Source organism: Gopherus evgoodei, chromosome 2 (genome assembly GCF_007399415.2).
Source record: "Gopherus evgoodei ecotype Sinaloan lineage chromosome 2, rGopEvg1_v1.p, whole genome shotgun sequence".
In the NCBI taxonomy this organism is placed as follows: domain Eukaryota; kingdom Metazoa; phylum Chordata; order Testudines; family Testudinidae; genus Gopherus; species Gopherus evgoodei.
In genome coordinates, this window is record NC_044323.1 from 114,408,513 (window position 1) to 114,422,724 (window position 14,212).

Here is a 14,212-nt window from a genome sequence, read left to right on the forward strand (position 1 = left end):
TATACAAGATATGTCAACATATCTTGTACGCAGTACGCAAATGGGCATAGAAAGATATAAACAGAGACTTGAATTCATGTTTGGTCTTGTATGTATAAGCAATGGAACAAGTAGTCTCAAGATATCTTATTTCCTTTACAAAATATATAGAAGATAGTAAGGAGCAAATAACACTATATTAAATGCAAATAAGACAATGAGAGACCATTAACACTAACTACTTAAAATCAGTTGTTAGTTGTTGGTATTATTTATTTTATTAGTTTACATGGAACAATGTATAATATGAATATCATTTTATTGTGGATTATTATAGTAGAGTCTTTGAATTGCTGCTAAGAAATAGAAAAATATGTCATACCCTATTTTGTCTACGCCCTGAATTGATATAATACCATCACAATTATTATCTGTTCCAGGGAGCAGAACATCATGTATTGACTAACACAGCTTGTGATATCCCTACGTTACCAGAACATTAGATAGTAGAAGTTAGTAAAGAGGCACCCAGGTCTTTTTTGGGTTCCTTCTTTACTTCAAATCCTTGCATTTCCAATTCCAATTACAGCCCATGAAACACCAGAGCAACCAGCAGCACCAACATCAATACTTCCCAGTCTCTACTCATCTTGTATTTTGCCACAGCAGCTATTACCGTAGTGTGTAATCTTATATCACCTACTAGAATTCCCCACTGTGTCATCCTACAGACATATATCACTATATATGTTCCCAGGGTAAGACCCAGGAAGATCTTAGACTTATTTGTGAAATAGTTCTGCCCAAGATTTTCTGAGTACATATTTAGCTATCGTAGGGTACATCTATGCGGCAAAGAAAAAAAAAGGGGGGCGGGGGGCGGGGAGAGCAAGTCTCAGAGCCTGGGTTGAGCTTGGGGGCTCACCTATGGGTCTAGAAATAGCAGTGTAGACATTCCTGCTCTGGCTGGAGCCCAAACTCTGAAACCAGGTGGTGGATCTCAGAACCAAAGCTTCAGCCCGAGCAGCAATTTCTATAGTGTTATTTTTAGCCCCATAGTGTGAGTCCCACAAACCTAAGCCAGTTGTTTTCTATGTAGATGTACCCTAAGTAAGTGGCCTGGTTTTCAAAGATGCTGAGCCTCCAACAACTCCTATCGAACTGAGGTCACTTTTGAAAATCAGGTCACTTATCTAAGTGCCTAAATATGGTTTTAGAAGCCTAGCTTTAGGTTCATGTTTCGGAATATCTCTGCCTCTGTTGGTGTGCTTCACTTCTTGCAATCAACACAACTAATTCTTGTTATTATTGTCATTGAAGCTATAATATTAAGTTTTATATTAGAAGGATTCTTTCATTCCCTCTCAGTTTGTAAAGGGAATTGTAACCGTATGTACTGTTTGCAAATTTGGACTGCTCTGCTCCCACAAAAATATAAATGAATAAATAACTGAGTACAAACATGATGTTTTTTCTTTTGTCCCTGAAAGAAACCCTCGAAATGAAGGGTCAGTTATGTTTTAAATAAACCTAAAAAGTAAAACAAAAAACACATTCTCTTGTTTGGATGAAAAATTGAAAAATAAGTTATCTTGTTATGGAAAGATGCCTGAGGCTTTTAATGTCTCTCTTACTGTAATTCCATGACTTTTCCGTTTCAACTATGATGACCCAGTAACTTTTTTTTAAATGACGCCATTATAGTCTCAGTCAGGGCTGATTCTGTTCACACTTAATTCAATTAAAATAGGCTCAAGTCCTATGTCAGTATATTAGTCTATTTTAGCCCTTTTTAAAATGTACCTAATATATTCTAAATGCAGCTAGACAGAGATACAACAGGATGCTCAAGTGCAGTAGTTTATAGGAATTATTCAAAAAACCTTAATGACATTAATGTCATTACCCAGCTTGCACTGCAAATCCAATATGCAGTCTCTAGCTTAGCCCCAACAGGGGGAAGAAATGAGATATTTCATAGGCTGTTGGATATCATATTTCTGGAGCATAGATGGGCAGTTATTTAGTGATGGTATTTCTTATGTTGCACATAGAAAATTCACTGTTCAGTGATCCTTAGGATGATATTTGCACTAATTCAGTGGGAATGTCCAGTGTTGTACTGGCTGTTATACAAACCATGTGCTACACTGCAAGAATCGTCTCTGCCTCAGACCTGGTACCGTTAATTTTTATTACACGGTCAACACTTCCCTTGATAGTAGCTTGAATTTGAACCTGAAGGTCTCCCACATTAAAAGCCAGTTCACTGTCAGCCTACCATCAGCATATATCATAAAAGCTAGTGCAAAAATGGATTGAGCAGGGCATGTGGGTGGTTCTGAGAACCCATAATACATTCATCGCAAGATCCAAAACACCTGACGTATTTTCTCAGGGGAACAGGAGAGCAGGTTGTGTGTGAGCATTTTGATTGCACCATCCCTATGAGAAGCTTGTTGATTCATTTATTTTTCAGTCCCAGCTTATCTCTAGTTAACTGAATTATGGATATGAGAACATTGCAGCATGCAGTCAGCCTTTTAGCATCACAAAGGACAAGATAGCTTAGCAGGTGTGACCAGTGTAACCTTAGTGCTTGGGCATGAAATGAACAATTAGAGTAAGTAAACCATAAAATATTCACAGACCATGATACTGTAGTGATTTTCTGGCAGATTGATTGCCTTACTCTAGCGGAGGTGATAGGCTGCCAAGGATTTATACTGGCTAACGAAAAGCACTCATCATAATAGTTCTTTCTGGTAAAAATGACAAAATGCGTGAGGTCAAAGCACATAAAACACCAAGTGAAATCAAAAGGACTCTGTTGTAACCATACTCTGTCCTACATAAGGAGCAGCTAGCCTGGTCTTCTAATATACGCAGCAGATGGCTGGTTGGTTTGCCCTTTGCAATAGTACAATAAAGGTGATTAGGAAATGCATTATTGAGATGAATTCCTAGTAGGAAATTTCCAGCAGAAGGGCTGATGATGAAAGCCACCTCTTAGGGCTTGTCTTCGCTGCCGGGTCAACTCACATGTAGATAACTTGAACTGACTCCTCTCGAGTTAGCCTAGCCAAAAGGAGAGCAGCCATACTGTGAATTATCACTTCAGCTACACAGAGCAGTTGTGCTGGCAGATGACGCGTTGCGCCCATTCAAGCTGTGACCTGTACCTATTCCTGGGTCAGCCAATGCAATTAAAAAGCACTACCACACTGCAGTTCAAGGGTTTTGTGTGTGGACAAGACTTGAGTTCAGGGTAACCCCCTGAGCTGTAACACAAGTTAACTGCAGTGACAACAAGCCCTGAGTGGTTAATAGTTTAGTGCTTATCAGGAATTCAACAACAGCAGATTGGAGACCTTGTGTCAGGGTTAGAATCATGGAATTGAAGTGAATATCGTTTTGTGTGGATTGAGAGCAGCAGTCAGAGGGAAGTATTGGGAAGAAGGGCCAAAACTGAATGCCTGGAGTTATGCTTCTAATCCTTATTTAGACAGCTAAATAAGTAGCCTGATTTTAAAGAATGCTGGCCACTCAACAGCTCTGGGAGCTACTGGGTGCACAGCATTTTTTAAAATCAGGTCACTTATTTACTTGCCTAAATAAGGAATTAAGAGCATAGCTTTTTCTGAAAGTCTCAGCATAGGCTCCTCAGGAAACTGCTGCCCTGGCAGAAATGTGGGGATGTATGGAGACGCTCCAGACCTCCATGTGAATGTTATTACCCTCTCCAGAGGTCAACAGAGTTTCCACTGAGATCTCAGGTCATCCATGGGGTAGGAGGGCCATCGCCCCTGCCTATACTCGGGGCCTTATCCTCTGGGCAGGATGTTCCCACTGAAATTTCACAATCAGAAATTTGTTGTGCCTGCCCTGGGAGTGGTGATTTGGCCTCAAGTAGTTCTCCTATTGATGTTCATGAGAGTTGTGCCTGAGTAAGAACTGTAAGATCAGATTCCAGGTTGGCAGACTGACTTGTGCTTATATTAACTATAACAAGAATGTGATGTGTTTAAATAATAGTATGGTTGTCAGAAAGCTGACAACGTACAGGAAAGTATATGACAGAGAATGAACTAACATGCCGTCCCTTAGCTCCTGCGGGTTTGTTGGGTTTTTTTAAACACAACCAAGGGCACCACTGAGTGAGTGAAGGGCAGATCATCACTTTGAATATCCTGCTCTTCCAGTATTGGTAATAATCTTAGCATTACAGAGAAGTAGGGTGGAAGAATATTTAAATTCCCTTTAAAAATAATTCATGGAAGGTTATAAAATTGAAAAATATTTGGCTGTGTCGATAGAATAGCTCATTTGTATGCTGCCTAGTCTCTTGAATGAATACACATCTAGGCACTTGTTTGAAATGTGTATCATTTACTCTATAGCTACTCAAGTTAAATACATGTTTATAAATAGGCCAGGCTCATACTGAGGAAATGCTCTGTAAATTAAATGCTCTGTAAAATAGATTAGAAAAGGACAAAAGGGGAGGGTTCCCTGCATTAAATTCCTGCTTTGAGCTCTGTAACTTGTGGGAGACCAGTAATTTGGCCCAAATTGGCCTATGTCAGCTTGGGTCCAAGAAGGGATCACAAATCATTTTGTCCTGGCTGAGTGACAAGCCATTTCCTTACTCATCAACTGCAAGGTTGGTTTTTCTCTCTCTGAAACACTCAGGAGCTGTGTCAGTGCTCAGGAAGACACAGAGACTTAGATTTTCAGCTCTTTGGGGTACTGCACACAATGGGGTCCTGTTCTATTACTAGTCCTAGGAGCTATGGTGGCACAAATAAATAACAATTAATAATGGTGGCTGGACTGCATCCAGGGGGTTGGGCCTGGGCTCTTTGCACCCTCTCCCCTGTTGCATGCCTGCACAATTCAATAACTACATCCACTTCCAATGGTTTTAAATAAATTCAACATTGATTTGACTTAGAAAATAAAGAGAAATTCACAAACAAAATCAATGTTGGGCAGAATAGAAATATAGCTTGGCTGATCACTGTGTAAAGTGTCACTAACTAAGGCCTGTCTACACAATTTTTGTACAACTATCTTTATTTTGGATAGGAAGGTGACTTTTTATTGAAAAAGTTATACTGATACAACCAGTAGTGTGGACTCAGTTATATCTGTATAAAGGTGCCTTATATCGGTATGGCTTATTCCCCATCCCGTGTGTATCCCGGTGTAACTGTATCCACGCTAAGGGGGTTGTACTGCTTTAACTATACTGGTGTAGTTAAAGCACTAGAAGTGTTAGAAAAGTCTTAAGTGATATCTAGGGACAAGCTTTGATCAGTCTCACCAGTGTAAAATCTGGAGTAACTCTGTTAGAGCCCATAGAAACACTTTGCACTGGTTTTGCTGAAACTGAAAATTTGGCCAGATAAAATGTACAGATAACCAGCTTTTCCCTTTCTTTCTCTGCCAAATAGGCTGTCAGACTGTCACCAAGAGTTGCAGTGTGCATTTCTGAAGGTCTTTGTGGGCCATTTTCAAGAGAGGTGGGAAGCCACCTCAGAGAGTCTGTTTGTGTTTTTCTTTTTTCTTATGCTGAGTTAATAAAGGCTTTACCTATTATTATATGAGTAAGTCTACACTAAATCAACACATTTTTTTCTTATTTCAGAATCAAGTTTAGTTTTAGATTATACAGATGATTTCCCCATACTAAACCCTGGTTTACACTTAAAAGTTATGACAATGTAGCTATATTGTTTGGTTTTTTTTTAAATCATCCTCCTATCCAACAGAGCTATGCTGGCAAAAGTCCTAATGTAGACACAGTTACATTGCAGAAAAGTCCTTTTGCTGGTATAGTTTGTTTTATTCAGGGAACTGGTATAATCTATGCCATCAAAAGAATTCTCTTGCATCTCCACTAGGGGGGGTTTCCAGTATAGCTATATCATTATTTCACCAAATCTTGAATTATTAGAACAAATCTAACGTAAGACTTGTATACTAACATATTCACCTTTTTCTAAGATTAAGGAGTCTAATCACATCTTAAAAGAGAGCACCTCCTGAAGTCAAGTTCCTCTGTATCTAGAGAGAGCTTCTGGTACAGTAACTTTCTAAATGATTCTGAATTAGGTGATTCTTATTCATTTTGTTGAAGCACTATCTATGTTACTACTACACATTGTGTAAAATGCTTGAATTTTGTCAACTGTGGTAGTTCAGATGGTCAGCAGATAACTTCCTTATCCTAGTGTTCTTCAAAGTTTGCCAAATAGTCTTTATCCTTATTTAAATTGAATACTAGTATAGTGTTCTGAAAGCTTTTCTTCACAAAGCTTAGCAGCACATCATCTTCAAGGAGTACTTTTCTTGAAAAACAATTAATGATGGAGGGGGGAACAGCACTCAAGCCTTCAATATCTAATTAATAATCTAATTCACATTACCAAGCTGAATTAGAAGAACATTAACATTGGGATTCATGGCAATGGAAACAAGAAAGTTCAGAGCAGACAGTTAGATACTAGTAAGTACACGTAACAGGAAATATTAAGGAGGCTTCCTACCATTCATAGCTATTGGAGGTTTATAGCATCTTCTTAGGTTTAAGTCATAGCATAATTTGATGTTAACTCATAACATTTGTATGTAGGGTTTGCATGTGTGTATCCTGGGTTTTATTTTAAATTTTAAAGTACAGTATGTCATTGAATTGTCTCCTTACACAAAATCAGTTGTGATCGAAACTGGCCACTGCCAAAAAAATCTTGGTATATTCACTGCAACTATATTGCATCCTACTGTAAATTTGTGGGAGACTCACCTATCTTAGTTTTTTCCCCGTGTTACACAGGAATCCCATTATCTGGATTTTTCATTAGACATATTTAAAAAGACTGGAATTGATTCTACTGTGATTGAATTAAAGACTTAAATTTAATAGGAATTTTGAGAACAACAAAAGACCCTGTTCTGGATTAAAGACCAATGTCCTGCAATATTTCAGAATTTTAAAATAAATGCCGTTGTATGCTAGAAGTTAGTATAAAATCATATGAACACCAGAAATTAACGCACGCATGCACACACTCACTCTCTCTCTCTCTTTCTCACTTACTTACTTCCCAGCAGCTTTTACAAAGAAAATATACTTCCTGGCAGACATTAGGAGGTATTTCCACACCACAGTTGAGACAGAAGAGATTTTTATATCAGAGACATGTAGTGCTTAATATAAGGTTTATCGTGGGAGTGCTGAAATGTTAACTGTAACACTACAAATGCAGTGCTACCATTCATATTGAACAACTGGGGGCCACAGGGGTGTGGTGTTCAGTAAATCATTCTGGGCTAACCCACTTAAAGTTTCAATGTTCAGGTGCTGAGAATTGTAAGAATCCATAGTTAGGACCTAATTTTGCAAACAAGCACGTGATTAAATCTACATATGAGTAGTCTCATTGGCTTTACTGCAGGAGTGCCTGAAGATATGTAGCCCTGCTCTGTGCCCTGCCCACTCCATGACCTGCCAACTGCCTACCTCTTCCTCACTAACAGATTCTTTAACCTACATAGAGCCCTGTACGGTGTCCATGATAAGAGGATACACTGCCATGAAGGGTCATTGACAGTCTTTTTAGGAACAGGATGCTATAGAACTTGACTATTTAAAAAAAAAAGCTGTTTACTGGGAGTTTAACAGCTTCCAAGATTAATTTTTGGTATTCATTACACTAAAGTACTGAGCCTGAGTGCTAAGACCATCAACAATGAAGAATTGTGACTTAAAACTTAAATCAGCTACCTCTGATTAAATTATGGTATTCTGGAATAACCCTTAGTAAAGTACTGTAAGAAGACGAAATTTCACCTTGAACATGAAGATGAGAAATCAGGGTGTTGAACTGAATATATCTTTCCTTATACAGAAAGAAAGCTAGCCTCTCCTGGTGTTACTATGTGTCATCTCTTTTTACAAATTTGTCTTCTTTGTATTCATGGATAGAGCTTGGTGAAAACCTCAAAAAGAAAAGTTTTAGTGAAAATGCTTCTTTCTGTCGATCTGCCTAGGCTCTTGCATTAGTAATCTTCAGCGCAGTGTCCCAGTGTTAAGTGTTTGTTTTTGAGGTTGTAAAAGTTTTAGAAAAATGTAAGCAAATCTTTAACTCAAGATTTTTTTTTTCAGCCAATTACACATCTGTCTTCTGTTTTTCCTCAGGCAGGGACAGCTCCAGCACCAGCACACCAAGCACGTGCTTGGAGTGGCAAGCCACTGGGGGTGCTCTGCCAGTCACCGCAAGGGCGGCAGGCAGATTGCCTTCGGTGGCTTGCCTGCAGAGGGTCCACTGGTCCCGCAGCTTCGGCAGACCTCCCGCAGGCGGACCCTCCGCAGGCAAGCCGCTCAAGGCAGACTGCCTGCCATGCTTGGGGCAGCAAAATTCCTAGAGCCGCCCCTGTCCTCAGGCATAATAATAGCACAAAAAAAAATGTTTCTCTGTCTCGGTGCTGGTTATTTGAGCTCACTCGTAAGTCAAATGGTATTGGTTCAAGTTGGTCAGGAAGCTTAAGTATCTAGTTTATTGTGTAGCGAGACTATATAGTAAGGCTTCTTGCTAGCATATTGTTAATTACACTTTGGCTGTGGTTTACACTGTGTGTTTTCACACATGCAGTTTGCCTCTGTTAATGCAGGAACTTCAGAGTGTCTGAGCATGAAACTGGCATGCATATGCCTCTGACTACTTTCTACCCAACCTGGCTTTGGTATGGATCCCTATATGTGTCTATGTATGGAATGTATCAGAAATGTCTCTCTGACTTTCTGTGGGTGGCTCCATCAACCCCTGCCTTCTCTCCACAAGCCAGAACTGTCAAAGTTGTACGTACTTTCCCACACCATTTCCCACATGTAAAGCTGTAATGACAAAATTTGAAGTTGGAAGCGTATGTCACAAGCCTATCTGCAAAAGAATTCTGTGCGCCTGCCTCGTGTAGTCCAACTCATTCCAACTACTGTAAGATCAGCATCATCTTGCACTAACACAAACTTGGTTCAGAACAGTGCAGAGAAATTTCACCATAGTAATTATTGCATCTTCACCTTTTTGCGATAATATGTTTGGTCCTCTGGCTAAAAAGATATACAAACCTACTGGTTTAAACAAGCAGACTAATAAAAATCAACCATCCTATAAAATATTAAACACCTAAAGTTCCCAGTGCTGCTGCTGCTTAGAATCCTCACTTTTTTCTCTAAGCCATGAAGAAAGTGGCTTTTTTAAATTAGACCTGGGATGTCAGAAATCACAAAGCACCAGCTATTTAACTGCCCTTCTCCATAGGACTGTACTATTTGTATGTGGGAAACCACAGCTGTCTTAATCTTGAAAAATAAAACATCATAGTGAAAGAGAGGAAAGTGGGTTGATTAAATAAATACTTCTGAACTGTAGAAGTGTTGTCCTTCAGTACTCTGATGTTTTCCAGGCTGTCAGTCACATGAAAGCGTAGGACAACATATGTCACATGGGCCACATTTTGTGCTGACTTGCACTTCACATAGTCTTGTAAACATCTGTAAGGTTACCCAGGGTGTAAATCAGTAGCATGTGCCAAATTCTGAGGTCCTTACTAAAGCATAACTCCCATGTCTCAAGGAAAGGGAAAAGAATTTATCCCCATGTGTCCCCAGACTCCAAAAACAACTAAAATGAAAGTATTAAGAAACATCACACTTTTAGCGATAGTGAGTCAGGATACACATTGCTAATACTCATGATGCATTGACCCACTGACCATGAACAAATAGAAGATTGTAATGCAGCATTAACAGATACCTTTCAGGTGGTCCTGAGTTATATTATAGACAAAGTGTCATTCAATAACTCTTGATATACTTTGATATGGAAGTACAGTAGAACCTCAGAGTTACAAACACTTCAGGAATAAAGGTTGTTCGTAACTCTGTACAAAACATAATGGTTGTTCTTTCAAAAGTTTACAACTGAACATTGACTTAAATCAGCTTTGAAACTTTACTATGCAGAAAAAAAATGCTGCTTTTAAACATCTTAATTTAAATGAAACAAGCACAGAAACAGGTTTATTTACCTTGTCCAATCTTTTTTAAACTTTCCCCTTATTTTTAGTAGTTCGTTATCTCAGTACAGTGCTGTATTTGCTTTCTCTCTCTGCTGCTGCTGCCTGATTGCAAACTTCCTGTTCCAAATGAGATGTGTGGTTGACAAGTTAATTTGTAACTCTGAGATTCTACTGTAGTGTTATTCTTAACATGTATTCAAATTCATTTCCCATTTCACTACATTGTGAAACACAATTATAAAAAAAGATACACAGTAACTGCAGGAAGAGATCCAACCTGGTTGTGTGAGATCTATTTTTCGCACTTGGAGATGGCAGTGTCAGCATAAATGTTGGCTAGCAAGTGTGGCTGGGTTACTTTTCCAATCGCAGAGCATAGAGTAGATGAAGTTGCAATATGTCCTGCAGATGAATATTTGCAGGATCTGACTAATAGTAAGAACTCTAGTTTACCTGGACTTCATAACTCATGTAAACACTACAAGCAATCTTTGTCTTTATTAGGATTTTACCTTGCGTAAGATAACTCAAGTTAAGAACACAACTTTTTTCCTAGTGAAGACAAAGCTTAAGAGCTTTGACTGAAAGTGAAGCATAGATATGAGAGTCTTAGGCTGAGAATTAATTCACTTCTCGGTTTATACTGTCATTGTCATCGAAATATGGACCATTGAATTATGGGCCGAATCTTACTCGTTCTGTTATTTTAGGATGAGATACTATATGTTTTAAAAACAATGGCAAAGGTTTCTTTATCTTAAATTGGAAGCAGTAGGACTAGTTGTATGAATAACTTGAGCAATCTTTGTTCTGATATGTCTTTCTTAACAGAAAAAGGAGAGAGTGTGAAAGTAATTTATGTTATAGTAAAATTGAATCCTGACATATTTGATCTGTTTTTGTTTAGAGAAACCTCTCTGACATTGTAAGTTCTTTTTACACTGCCATAAAGAAGAGAAAACATGAAGCAAAGCCTGGTCAATTATTGTTTATCTCTTTTTGATAATGCCAAACCTGTTCAAAACCTTTATTTCTGTATGTCGGCTATGGATGATCACCTAACTAGAAAGCATTCATCCTTATCTGTGTCAGTTGGTTTGTTTAGTCACTGTAAATCAATTGCTGGAAAAGATTTTTTGGGACATTGTGGGGAAAACAGCTGTTCAGGACACAAGCACTTTACAAAGAAGTCACCTTATGTACTTTTTTCACTTAAAGTCACATGTCTAATGCCATTCATCTTATACTGCTAGTTTTGTCCTTTTAGTGATTTAGAGGCATCCTTTTTAAATGCAAGTTTAGGTAAAAGTAATTTGTAGTTGTAGTCTGTAGTTTAGGCAAGGCCTTACAGGGTGGTTAGGTTAAGAAATGTGTGATATTACTCATTACTACACAAGAACTCATGAATGTCTTCATGTGAGGATGCAAAGAAACTGAATAATAATTTTGCTTTTTGGAAAGCTAGTACACAATAAGGGGAAATCCAATGCTTCATTCTCTTCTTTAATATCTTCCTTCCCTCTCAAACCAGCAGTATGTTCAAATTAGAGTTGTCATGCCTATTTTTATTAAGATTAGATCTGCTCAGACATAGGTTTTTGATCATTCCTATTTCCACACAATACACGTGATACCACATTTATTTGTAGTGCTTCTTTTCTAAGGACTTGTGGGCAAGGGGGTTGGTGGAGCTGGAACGTTTCCTGTTTTTTCCCCATGAAAGGCTTTCCTGAGGAGCAACCTGATGGTCGCTCCAGGCAAGACACCTGAATGTTCTAAGATATCTCTTCATTCTAGAGCAGACATTTAATCAATAATGGCACTGAGGCAAAATTTTAGATTGGTCATTGTGATTCTTCTTTTGGTAACATCATATGCATTAATTAATGAAGACCATATGTTATAATTGCCACTCAGGGCTCTGCTGTTACTGCCAGATTGTTGCAGGAAAGGCAGGTGCTCCTACAGCTGCTAATGATTTGGAGCCCTGTCATGAGGTATATAGACCCTTACTGGCCTGGCAGCCAAGGAGTTAATGCAGCAACTGCCAGACAGCAATGACTAGCAGCCTCACTGCAGCTGGGAGAATAAATTGCTGAGAAGCAGAGAGTGAGGTGGCTGTCAGAGGAGCAAGCAAGCTGGAGAAGCAAAGTCCTGCCAGCAAACTGGTGAGAGGCCCCACATAGGCTACACCCCAAAGAAAGAATGACCAGATCTGCAGGCTGGAGAATCCTAAAGAACCAAAGAAGGTAGGAAGGATCACAGGGCACAGAGGGAGGAGTTGTGGAGACCTGATTCCACCTGCCTCGCAAAAGGGCTCTGAGCTGGAACCCAACTGAGTGGATGGGTGGGTTTCCCTACCAATCCTTCAACAGAGACTTAAGGACCAAAGAGGCTTCCAGACCCCCTGAAGACCAGGCCCAGCTGACCACCCCAAGTATAAGGGAAAACACTTACACCCCAGGAGGACTGAAACTAACACCCTTCACAGCCCAGAATGGGACTCAGGCAAGAGGAGATGACTGGCTGCCCCACGAGACCACGCAAACTCTGTGCAACAATCCTTCTGAACAAAGGGGGTGCTGGTGCATTGGCACACCAGCTCACAGGCCTCCTACCAGAATGTGATCTCAGGCCCTAATTCAGCAGTGGAGTTAAGCACATGCCTAATTTTAACTGATTGACTTTACTAAAAGTAGTCACATGCTTCAAGTTAGACACATGGTCAAGCGTGTTGCTGAATCAGGGACCTAGACACTTTGGATTACTGGAACTGCTGAGCTGTACCTGCATGGATCTATTGTCTGGAAGGTGGCAGAGCTATGCTATTAAATTACCAGAGGGACTAAAGCATAGAAATGGGATGATGGTAAGTGTTTTAGGTTGCGGGGTTTTTGGAGGGGGGTTCTCTAAGAGTTGCAGAGCTACCCTTTCTTTTATTCTGTTTTCATTTATTTACTCCCTTCCTACCTCAGTTTTTCTGTCTGCTATCGCAGTACCACATCCAGCCCTTACTTCCCGTGAATCTGTCAGTACGGAGCATTACTTCAGTGGTGAGATTCACATTCTATCCTTGACGACACAACCAATTGTATTTCCAGGGAAATGTCCACAGGTGAAGTCCTGTCCCCATTGACATCAAAGGAGGTTTTGCTATTGACTTCAGTGGGGCCAGGTCTTTCATATAGCAGCTCTTTACGATGGTATTTAAGCACTGGGCCAACTAACAGGTATTTTAATACTTTTGTTATTTGTTTCTAAGTTTAAGGTAGTATTCCAAATACACAGTCATTGTGTCACTCAGGCCCACTGCCTGAGGATCATCTTCAATTCAGATCTCTCTCTAGATCAGGGGTCTCAAACTCAATTTACCTTAGGGCCAGTGCCAGTCCTCTCATTCTCCCGGTGGGTCAATGTCACTCATGTTGCCCAGAACCCACCCCCCCAAAACTCCACCCCCCACCTGCCTAAGTCTCTGGGATGGAATTTGGGTGGGGGAGGAGGTCTGGGGTATTGGATTGGGGTGCAGGCTCTGAGAGAGAGTTTGGATGCAGAAGGGATGAGAGGTTGGGCTCTGGGGGGGAGTTTGGATGGGGGAGGGAGTCTGGGGTGCAGGCTCTGGGAGGGAGTTTGGGGGCTGGGGGTGTGTGGGGAGGGGTGCAGGCTCTAGGAGGGAGTTTGAGGGCGGGAGGAGGTGGGAGTGCATGCTCTAGGAGAGGGTCAGGGGTGTGGCCCTTACCTGGGGCTCCAAGGTGGGGGGTTTAGGGGGTGCCTTTGCGTGCTTCTGTCCCCAGGCACCACCCCCGCAGTATCCCATTGGCCATGGGGGCACTCAGGGCGGGGGCAGCACACAGGGGCACAGCCCTGCCCCACCCCGCCCCTGGGCCACAGGGAGGGGCTGGCAGCCATTGGAGCGAGCAAGCAGACACCACTCAGCTCCGCTGCACTGACAGGGGAGTGCCTGGGGGCGGCAGGTGGAGCCAAGGGAGAGACCCAGCCCCAGAACTGCTGGAGCCCTGCAGGCCATACTGGGGAGGCTCATGGGCCGCAGATGGCCCATAGGCCAGGAGTTTGAGACCCCTGCTCTAGATCCTGACATTCAGGCTATGTCTAAATCTTGCTGATTCTTTCTGCGTAACATCTCTAA

The 14,212-nt window shown here is 40.8% G+C and overlaps 1 protein-coding gene across 7 annotated transcripts in view; it reads left to right on the forward strand.

Annotated features, from left to right (window-relative positions):
- LOC115646061 (poly(rC)-binding protein 3-like) overlaps positions 1-14,212 on the forward strand; it is a 519,652-nt gene that overhangs the window by 162,567 nt on the left and 342,873 nt on the right. The window contains exon 1 of one of the 7 annotated variants that reach the window (XM_030551510.1): positions 12,914-12,934. The exons of the other annotated variants lie outside the window; for them this stretch is intronic. The gene's annotated coding sequence lies outside the window, so the exon portion shown is untranslated. Of the gene's footprint in view, positions 1-12,913; positions 12,935-14,212 lie in introns of those variants that run through there. 7 annotated transcript variants of the gene reach the window in all.